The sequence below is a fragment of the Toxotes jaculatrix genome, chromosome 13 (genome assembly GCF_017976425.1).
Source record: "Toxotes jaculatrix isolate fToxJac2 chromosome 13, fToxJac2.pri, whole genome shotgun sequence".
NCBI classification, from domain to species: domain Eukaryota; kingdom Metazoa; phylum Chordata; class Actinopteri; family Toxotidae; genus Toxotes; species Toxotes jaculatrix.
Genome location: NC_054406.1, coordinates 26,167,638 through 26,179,206, shown reverse-complemented (window position 1 = coordinate 26,179,206; position 11,569 = coordinate 26,167,638).

Genomic DNA, 11,569 nt, shown 5'->3' with positions numbered 1-11,569 from the left:
AGTGTGAGTACAAGTCAGTCAGGGTCTTGGGCAGCTCTCCTCTCTGCTCTGTGGTCAACATGTGCTCCAGAACAGTAGAAGAGATCCAGCAGAAGACCGGGATGTGGCACATGATGTGGAGGCTTCGTGAAGTCTTGATGTGGGAGATGATCCTTCTGACCTGCTCCTCCTCTCTGAACCTCTTCCTGAAGTACTCCTCCTTCTGAGGGTCAGTGAACCCTCTGACCTCTGTCACCATGTCAACACACTCAGGAGGGATCTGACTGGCTGCTCCAGGTCTTGTGGTTATCCAGAGGCGAGCAGAGGGAAGCAGTTTCCCCCTGATGAGGTTTGTCAGCAGCACATTCACTGAGGTGGACTCTGTAACATCAGTCAGGATCTCAGTGTTGTGGAAGTCCAGAGGAAGTCGACACTCATCCAGACCATCAAAGATGAACAGAACCTGGACCTCTTCAAACCTGCAGAGTCCTGCTTCTTTGGTTTCAGTAAAGAACTGATCAACAAGTTCCACCAAGCTGAACTTTTTCTCTTTCAGCACATTCAGCTCTCTGAACGTGAATGGAAATGTGAAGTTTATGTCCTGGTTGGCTTTGTCTTCAGCCCAGTCCAGAGTGAACTTCTGTGTTAAGACTGTTTTCCCAATGCCAGCCACTCCCTTTGTCATCACTGTTCTGATTGGTCCGTCTCTTCCAGGTGAGGCTTTAAAGATGTCTTCTTGTCTGATGCTTGTTTCTGGTCTGGCTGGTTTCCTGGATGCTGTTTCAATCTGTCTTACCTCATGTTCATCATTGACCTCTCCAGTCCCTCCCTCTGTGATGTAGAGCTCTGTGTAGATATGATTCAGAAGGGTTGGGTTTCCTGCTTTAGAGATCCCCTCAAACACACACTGGAACTTCTTCTTCAGAGTAGATTTAAGTTTATGTTGACAAACTGGAGCAACATGTCCTGAATAAACAAACAAGAAACAACATCAATGACTGATTCATAAAGAAAACATGACATGTTCATCCCTCTAAAGAACACACATGGACATATTTCCCTCCATGTCTTGAGACGTTAGTAAATGTCCCATTTGTCCATCATGTTGAATCTTTAGAGAAATCCTCTTACTGCTGTGCAGACAGTCAGCCAGCTCCTCCTGCTTCATTCTCCTCAGGAAGTTCACTGTGATCTTCACAAAAGCCTCTCTGCTGCTCCTCCTCTGCTCTTCATCCTCACCGTCCAACACCTCCTCATCCTCCCTCTGACTCTCTGAGCATTCTGGGTAATCTGGACTCACAACCTTCTGGATCTTCTTCAGCTCCTTCTTCACAAAAGTGACAATGTTCTCCTCCAGCAGCTGGAACAGAAAACTATATGAATGACACAATCAAAGTAAAACCATGGAGCCAAACATCAGATCCATGTTGGACACACTGACAATCCACTGCTCTAAAAAGTGCAGCATGGAGATTATTGTCAACAGATGTCAAAGTATTTGTTGTCCATGTACAGACCATAAATATGGAGTCCAGGTGTGTTTGATGCTGCTGGGCAGACTGAGCACTGGGAACCTCTGAGCTCTCCTGGTCCACTCTGTGGAGGAATCATGAAGAATTAGCTCACATTATGTTTGCAGCATCTGTGAGCGTTTTATGCTTTGTACACAAACAACAGCTGCTTTTATGTTCTGTGGTGACTGTCCTGATTAAAGCAAACACTACTGTGCTGTGACATTCTCAATGAGAGGAAACAAGCAATCAGTTCTGTACCTCATGACCTAGAGTCATCACAACAAGTCCACCTTTTAAATGATGAGTTTTAAGGACTCACACTGGGTTTGACAGAAGTCTCACCTCTGCTACAGGACACTAACACAAACACTGGAACTGGATAGGTGCTGAGTTACAGGGAGTTTTAGTTCTGATCTGAATGACACATAGAAGAACATAAGAAGTGCTTTTCTTGAAAAGAGAAACATCAACTTTGCCACTAAAGCCTGTGTTTCAGCCTGATCATGTTCATATACTGTGTCATTCATGAAGCCTGGAAACAAAACACAATCACTTCATCTTTCATAGAAGACCAGTTATACAGGACAGCTGTCTGATACATTTTAAACTCAGCTGCAGCTCACTTCTTTGCAGCAGAGGGAGGCTGTCCTTTGAAATTCATGGGGTGACCCTTTGACCTGTCACTCTTCATGGACACACAGCTGGGCTCAGGTACAGGGAAGTCTGGTCTCTGATGGATCCTGGGGGAAACAGATATTATGACCCTCAGGGACATGGGGACAGGGACAACATATCTATTATTCATACAGTGTTCTCATAGTAAAAAAGAAAACATGTAGTCATTTGCAGCTCACTTCTTTGCAGCAGAGGGAGGCTGTCCTTTGAAATTAATGGGGTCAAACATTGACCTGTCACTCTTCATGGACACACAGCTGGGCTCAGGTCCATGTTCAGGTCCAGGTCCAGCAGAGTCTGGTGTGTGCTGCTGCTCTGGCCTTCAACACAACACACACAGAGCTTTGAGTGTGAATAATGATGGTGCAGTGATGTGAGTGCTGAGCTCTGACATGGAGAAGAGTCATGGACAGTTAGAGATCCTCATCTCACCTCTGAGCTTTGGTCTGGATCTCATGGTCCCCACACAGACTGCTTTTAGGGGGAGGGGCTCCGTCCTCTCTGTCCTCACACTGATTCATGATGCTGAATTCACATCCACATCAGCTCACACACACTTTCTACCGTCATCTGGAGAGAAAACACAAATCATTCATCTGCACATCAACTGAAATCATCCTCAGGATTTACTAAAAATATATTGAAACACAGGACTCAGTTCATGTGAACAGGACTTCACTAAACGAACACATATATTATCGGGGCCGTGACTTTTGTTCACTTTTACCACACAGAACGTCTTTTAGACATCACACAGCTCAATGTTAAAATGCACAGTGTCTTTAAGTTTATGTTTCAGTTCCTGAGTTTCTGTGTTAAAATAAAAGGAATCAAAATGACACTAAAAACAATTCAGAGCATTATCCAGCTCTGTGTCTGAGTTCCAACCATCTAAAAAGACACCAGTACTGAGCTCTGTGCTCTGAAGGCCTGCAGTAGTTTTCAGGCTTGCCCAGACTGAACCAAGTTTGTTTGCTGCCATCTTGTTTTCCAGCTCTGATTTGCAATCCTGCTTTGACTGATTTGGTAAATCATGTTTTGTTGTTGGGAAATATTTGAACACGCTTACAGGGAATGATCATATCCCTGCAAAAGACCATGTATGAGCATGTTATGTCCACCAATGAGTCCAAATCATCCCCACAGGACTGTGCGAAAGCATTCCAGTCCCTGCAGTTAAAACATCCCTGGAGCCAGAGCACTGACTCATCTGTCCAGACCTTTATGTCCCTGATCTGTTTCTTCTCCCTCTTTAAAACAGTTTTATATGTGGGCAGCAAATGCACACAGCTGTGATCAGAGGAGCCCAAAGGAGGGAGAGGAAGAGATTTATAGGCCCCCTGTATCGACCCATAGCACAGGTCCAGTGTCTTTTTCCACCTGGTTGGACAGGAGACAGGAGTCCTGTAGAACTATCAGCTGCTCCACCACTGATTGGCTCTTCTTTCCTCTTTCATATCTTTCACACACGATTCAGAGACGACCATTTCCATTCACTGACACACAGATGGACTGAGATCCACTGATTTTATCTGACAATCTGTTTGTCTGCAGTGTTTCTGTAGAAAATGACTTGATGAAACAAGCTGCAGGTGATTATTCCACACAAAACAACTGAGACTCAGTTCATTTCTCCTTAATATTATTCCAGGGGCCTGTTTAGTTGGGGCCCCTGGCACTTTCCTGCCTTTTCTCATAGTAAAGTCTGAGCTATATGAAGCAGCAACAACAAACTAAAACCAAACCAAACAGCAGAGACATAGATAGACATCAATAAAAACAGCAAATATGTCCTGACAGACAGTTTTTCTGTTTGTACTGTGACCAGCCACAGAGATATAATCACCTATCAGAGCCGCTGAGATGCTTTATTGTGAAAGTATTTATGGATTTGGGTCTTTATCATCTAATTCATCAGGTAGAGTTTGTCCTGATAGGACCAGGAGGCCTCTGACTCTGTGGATGGAGTGTTAACTGTCTCTCTGAAAATCACATAGAGCCTGAAAAACCCTGTCAGCCCCTCTGAGCTCAGTCTCGTAGAGTTCATCTAATGACAGAGAAAGTCAGAGCTGTTCTCCAGCCGCTGTCCGGCCGAGCTCAGACCGCATTTAGCGGCTCAGACTGCGGGAGAGCAGCGGCTCAGGTCCGCCTCCTCCACAGGCTGATTCAGGCAGGAAAAGCTGCCTTCAGTCAGCAGTAAGTGGAGCCACAGACTAACAAAGGCTCCGTGTTCAGCTACTGACCATCAGCTCACTCTGCTTCTACTCTGACTCCACCGCTTCTATTGCAGATATCCACACAACATGGCGCATAATGACGGACCTCTTCCTGCCTCACCTCGACTTTAGATTGACAACTCAGAGTCTATACAACTAAACACCACAACGCAGTATAAAAAAACACTACAACATCCAAATCCGTACATCAGATAATCCAGGTAACTACAGGAAGTGTTGACGAGAAAAACATTAGAAGTGCTGACATTTACCTTCAGACAGAGAAAATCATCTGCACCACAAACTTCGGTCAAAGTGAAAGTAAACTTGAAGCTACCGTGGAGTACAGAGATGGGAATTTCGACTCTTTTAAGAGAGCCGGTTCTTATGGCTCGGCTCACTAAGAAGAGCAGCTCTTTCGGCTCCCATGTGACTCACCAGATTTATTTGTTACTTAAATTAACTTGTTGCTTAAATTAACTTATTACTAAAATAACGTATGTTAAATACTGTGTAAAATTAATTAACAATGTGCAAAACATACATTATATCAAGTGTTTATTATTTATATGGCTAGGCTAAACATTAATTATTATAGGAAATACACTGTAAAAGAATTTAATGGAGGTTGTGCACTGTGTAAAATGGCAACAAAGGTGACACAGGATATATCCAATAAACAATGATGGTCATAGATGAGCTCTGGATGAACTTACAACCAGGGGATGCACTGTAAAATATTACAACAGTGTAATGAACTTGTAAAAAATAAAAAGCAGCAGATGTATTGTAAAGTGGAAGTTAGACTGCACTGTTAAAAACACAACAACCAGGGTGACAATGTGGAAAACATCACAAGGGAAAGGACTGTCAGAAATATGTGATGCAGCGTGAAAATGAAAACGACCAATGACAACATCAGCAGTAAAAGTACACAAGTATTATCAGCAGTCAGAGGATTCACTGTAAAACATGACAAACAACGTGAACACCAGGTATACACTGTAAAAATGACAGATGAAGCTAAAAAGTTTCTATCTTAGTTTTTTCTCAGATCTTTCAGATAAACTGCGGCAGCATTTTAGTTTGAACTGAATCAGCTCAGTTGTCCCAAGATTCAGAGAAAGACAAAACACTGATGTTCACAATGATACTTTTAATGTGAAAGGACAAGATCATGATTAGAATCTTAAAAAAGTAAAAGTCAGCAACATTTTTCTCCTGTAATAATCGTAGCTTCCATCTTCAAAGGACTGGAAGAGGAAGAAGTTTACAAGGAATCATTTAGAAGAGTTTAACAAATAAACTGCTTTAATACATGAATCTGAAAAGGTGTGTGTGAGTGAAAGAGACAGACATGTACAGACTGAACTATCTGTTCACCAGTGAGAGAGTTTCTCTAACAGGAGGAGCACATTATATTGTTATTATTTGTACAGATTTTCTTCCACGTAGTACTTCCTCTTTCTCTTATTTTAGTATTAAAACTTTCTTTTCTTGTTCAAACTTGCACCAACAACACCATGTCAAATTCCTTGTATGTGTAACATACCTGGCAATAAAGTTTTCTGATTCTGATTCTGATTCTGATGCTCTCTGCTACACTCTGCACAGAGACACTGAGGAATCAGACGACCAGAGCTCAAACCCAGGATACAGAGGTTCAGTGAATGTGGTGTTGTTTTGTAATCTGAATGCTGGCCCTCAGAGCTCAGAGCTGAGGCCAGAGAAGCTCAGCCTTCCTCAGTGATCAGACATCAGACAGCCTGCAGACACACATTACATCACACAGGAACCCTCTGTCAACACCTGCTGGTCTGTTTTATTGTACTTTTTTGTTCATATTTTTGTTTTTCTTCCACATTCAAAATTGTCTCAAAGCGCTTTACAGAGACCCAGAGCCTGACCCCAGAGCAAGCACTTAAGGCAACAATGGCAAGAAAAAACTCTTTTAACAGGAAGAAACCTTGAGCAGAACCTGGCTCATATGGGGGACCCTCCTGCTGATGGCCGGGCTGGGTGAAAGGAGGAAAAGGAGGAAGATAGGACAGCTAGGAATGGAGGAGAGGAGGAGAAGGACATGCAGCATATAAAACATGATACAAACAGGGTTGGCAGTGAACAATGTTAGAGGGCCAGCATTCAGATTACAGAACAGTTAGTGGATACTGTGTGCTCAGCAGGTTACAGTTATGATAGGAAACAGAGCACAGAAGCAAAAAGCTGCAGAAAGGTACAGAGAAAGAGAGACCAGAGAGAAACAAGCACAGGACTACAGGACAGAGAGGACACAGAGTTAATGACATGGAATAAATGCTAATACATGTGAGAGTGGGTCTGAGGAGAGAAGAGGTGTGCAGAGGATCATGGGAAGTCCCCCAGCAGCCTAGGCCTATAGCAGCATAACTAAGGGATGGTTCAGTTGCATGAGCCAGCCCTACTATGGGCTTTATCTTTAACTATAACAGTGTCTATAGAAATAATTGTGACTAACTCAGTGCTGGTGCAGCTGTTTGAGAAAATGATCTACATTCTGCATGACTGTGTTTTAACTGCTTTTATGTCCCGACTTGGGACAAACTGGACTTGGGATCTGCGGGGAAAAAAAGTGTAGGATGAAAATAAGAGATGATAGAGAGATGATAGTGGAACTGTGATTTCATCAATTTGAAGTTACACTGAAAAAATGGAACCATATGGGAAAAATAAAGTGTAAACAGTGATAATTGTTTTGTACTGTAGGGAGAACAGCAGTCGTCTCTGCCTCTTTCCATGGTGCTGACTGAGAGGTTGTTAATGCTTCAAGTAGTCAAAGTAGCAACTCTCATAAACCTTCAAATGATTATTTTTTTTAAACTAATTGTCTTCATCCTGTGTTGCAAATAATAATATGTGTGAACTTCATTATAGAGGCTAATGGGCTCATTATTGGCTAATTGCAGCAGGTTACTGCCATCAGCCTGGAGGCCACTTTATGCTACTTCCAACAGGATTTCAGCAGATACATTAACATGAATGTTGTACACACTCCATCTATCTGTTAGTAGTTGTGTACAGTTCAGCTGCTGCTGTTCTTGGTGCTGCTGAGTGGAAAAGCACTTTTATTTGTGGAGCATCTATCAAATCAGTCCAGAGTGAGTCCTCAGGGTCTAAAAGATCTCACAGCTTCTTCTCTCAGTCAACACAGCCTCAGATTCACCAACATTAGCTTGACACACTGACGTCCAAAGGTTTGCTGGAGGACAGAAACACTGTGGGCTGGAAATGAATTATGAAACAAGGCTCTAAGTGAAGTTCTTTGTTCTTTCTATCCTGTGACAGTGGAAATAAAAAGTTGTGTTGAGTAAATGTCCATCATTTACACTTTACTGTGTTGGACAGTAAATAATAATAATAATGTTTCTTCTGTAGATGTTCTCACTGCAGCTCGAGGGAAGAATAGAAAGTAAAGAAACAGCTTCAGTGGCTCTGACAGAACTAAGTGGAATAAATCTGCTGTCACGCTTGTTTGCACACAGATAACTGGCTTTATCCAATGAGACCAACTGGACTGTCTTCACTTTGACCTCTGACATATACTGGAACACCACTGTATATATGGGACTAATCAGCTCCTGTAGATACACTAGAAGGATTTTAGACTGAAAAGACACATATATTTTTATAATACCATCATATATCAAAAGTGGAAAATATGCACTAATATTATTCACACAAATAATATATATTTTTCTTAATGTGTCAATTTTCCATATGAGCTGTCGTCTTCACCTTTTGTCCTCAGCTCATTTAGAATTATAAAGGCAGATACTTGAGTCTGACTCATGTTGTTTCCTGCATTAATCAGCTCATCTTCTGTCTTAAGGAAAATAAACTTGCACGCATGTATTTAAACTACACATGGTCAGTGTCAGTGAACATCTCACAGCTTTAATATATGATTAAAGAACTTTTTTCTTTCCTCTGGACATTAGACAGTGTCCACTGTGACTGTCCACCTGAGTATGAATGTTTAACGATGCAGAGACAGAATAACACAGAGACAAACTGCTGGCTAAGATCCCATCAGAGACCAGCAAACACTTTGTGTTGCTTCCTCCTCCCATTCCCCTCCTCTTCACTGGCTTCACTTCACTCCATGTGACAAATCATGGTTGTGGAGCTGAATGAAATGAGTTGGACTTGTCCACATTAGTCCTGCTGTCAGTCCTGAACCATGAAACGCTGCTTTAGTAGCAATATACTGAGCACACACAGAGACAGAGACAGAGGACTCACACACAGACACAGACTCTTCCTCTCTGGATAACAGTTCCGGTAGGGGTCGCTAATGTCCGTGTGAAAGCAGCAGAAGAAGCAGCGACAGAGTCTCCAGCTCTTGTGTTCATCAGCAGCGTTCACACTGGGATTTCTTCCTCCGCACGGCTTCATCTGCAGCGCTTTCTCTTCTGGAAATGAACCGCTGGACACGGAGCTTCGTCGGGAAGAGCGCGGAGCCTTTGCACCTGATTAAAGGACACCATGCTTTACTTCTGGATACACACCGTGTGGATCCCCGCCGTCGTTTTCCTCTTTGGATTTCAAGGCAAAGGATCGTTTCACTCTTTTCATTTCATGTCCTGGCGTTTTCCACTAGGAAACACCGGAGCTGAGAGGGAAATTCCAGCTACCGTGGATGTTTATTGTGCGTGTGTCCGTCTGATGCTGACTCGAGTTGTGAAGGTCTGTGAAGTGACGTCCCTTCCTGAAAACACCTGACATGACAGAGAGGTCTGCGCTCCTCACGGCGAAGCCTCTGACTTTCTGCTGCTTCCTGTTACAGCAGAGCTCTGTTTGCTCTAAATGAAGTTAGTGATGAGTGGAGCTGAGCCGAGCTGACAGCAGTCTTCATGTACAGTAGCAGTGTGTGACACAGAGGCTGATGGTACAGCTGACAGCTTCAGTACAGTCTCCTCTCAGCACAGAAACATGTGGAGCCTGTTGGACTGTCTCCACTGCTGGACTTATTTCTGAGAGCTGCTCTCTCTGATGAAATGTGTGTGTGTGTGACATTTGTATTAGGCCGTATGCAAGTTAGCTTGTGTGTATTGTTAAATAGCTGTAAATACCAAACCTAACCACAGAGTGGACTCTGGATACAAACCCCAGTCTCCCACCTCCACTGCTGTTAATAAACTTCTGTTTCCTCTGAACATCATCCAGCCACATTATGTTTCACACATAATGGATTTGCTTTTCCACAGTTTACTACAGTTTAGTGTATTTAGTGTATGTGGTTGTAGTGAGCGAGGGAGTGAGAGAATGAATACAGGAAGACAGATGGATCAACACGGTGAACAAAACATACAGGTGTACAATGACAGTGTTGTGGTAAAGCTGAGTTACAATCCAATATCATAATACAGAGAGGGAATATATACTTCATTAAAATGAGCAGTGAAAGAGCACAGACGAGTCACATCAATTCACTGAACTCCTCCTGTCACAGTCACAGAATAATGATCACATTACTATAGAAACTTCTGGATAAATGATGGAACAGTTCGTCATTTTCTCTGACCAACAAGAAAATGTGTTTTTCTTTGAATCATGAAAATCTTTAAAACGAGTGTTGTGAGAAAAAAAAGGCAAAAATGACAGAAGAAAATTTCTCCTCTCTCTTCAAAAACTTTCAAGAGTCATCATGAAGAAATAAAGTTACTATAATACCTCAGATCCACGGCGCAGGTGGCAGGGACTCCAGCTCATCACAGACTACAGAGAGAAAAACTTGTCTCCAACTACACCACACTCCCTGATGAGCTCAACGAGTTTATGATCGCTGTGACGCTGCCAACACCGACCAACCGAGAGGAGCTGTGGCCACAGAGGGGACACAGGACACACTGCTCTCTGTGACATCAGTGGAGGTGCAGGCTGCTCTGCAGAAAACACACCCACGGAAAGCAGCGGGCCCAGACCAAAGATTTACCAATGACCCTATGTATGTACAGAAAAGGTTCCAGATAAGTTACAATGATTGGTAATAACGTCCAATTGTCAATGTATATATATCTCCATGAACGCAAAACCCCATAATATGCTACTTTTCAGGGCACCTCTGTAACAACCTTAAGCTTCTGAACATCTACCACAACATCTCTAATTCAGTTTCCACTGGAAACATTGATGCCTCTGCCTCCACCTGATTTCCTGTCATCTCTCTAATGTCCATAATAAAGGCATAAAAAACCCAAATCACTTCAAGATATACTCACATTCCCATTTCCACATTCAAAGCACTGGTGTTTGATCTAATTCTTCCTGCTGTCCATACTGGCTGCCAGGAGATCCCTTCTTTAAACAATTTCTGTGGAAATGATAGGCCACAAAATCCACAGTCCTATTTCTGTGCAAATAGTAATTCCAAAATTCATCAGCATTGTTAAACAGAATCAAGTGGGAATCTTCAAATGTTTGTCTTTTAGTGCAGAATTTCCTCTGTGTTTCCATCTCTCCACCACAGCTTTGCAAGGAAACATTAGGTGTAGAAACACAAAGAGGGGAATTTTGGACTAAAAATACCTGGAAGATAGAAACTTGATCTACTCAGACTGTTGAAGCCTCATGTTTGTTTCATTTCAACTCTGGAAGTCAACTTTTCCACAGGACAGGGACTGTGGATTTTATGCTCCATCATTTCCATTAGAATTTCTTTAGAAAGGATCTTGTTGCAGACAGTATAGACTTCCTAGAAATCCTTTCCTTTAACACAAACTACAGAGCATCACACCAAAAAAAGTTAAGAAGTTGAGCAACCATGAGAATATCTCAAAATCATGATCAGCAATATTGTCCATGAATAATGAACATATCATTTGGACAAAACATTAACTTCTAAACTAAACACTGACATGAACTACTAACATGTACTGACTTACTGAAAACCTTGGAGCTGATCTGGACTTTCCTGTAGTTTCCTCTTGTCCTTGTAACAGCAGTAGCTCCTCCCTTCCTTGTCAATAATTGTGCAGAAATATCTGAGTGCTTCTTTCTTCCTAAATCATAAGCAAGTCCTGTCCAGTCCAACTGTTTCTGCTCCTGTTTGACTTCTGAACTTGTCTCTGGCTGTGTGTCCACTTACTGCAGCCTGTGACATCAGGCTGTAGAATGTTGATACATCAAAGGGATCAAAGGACAAACACT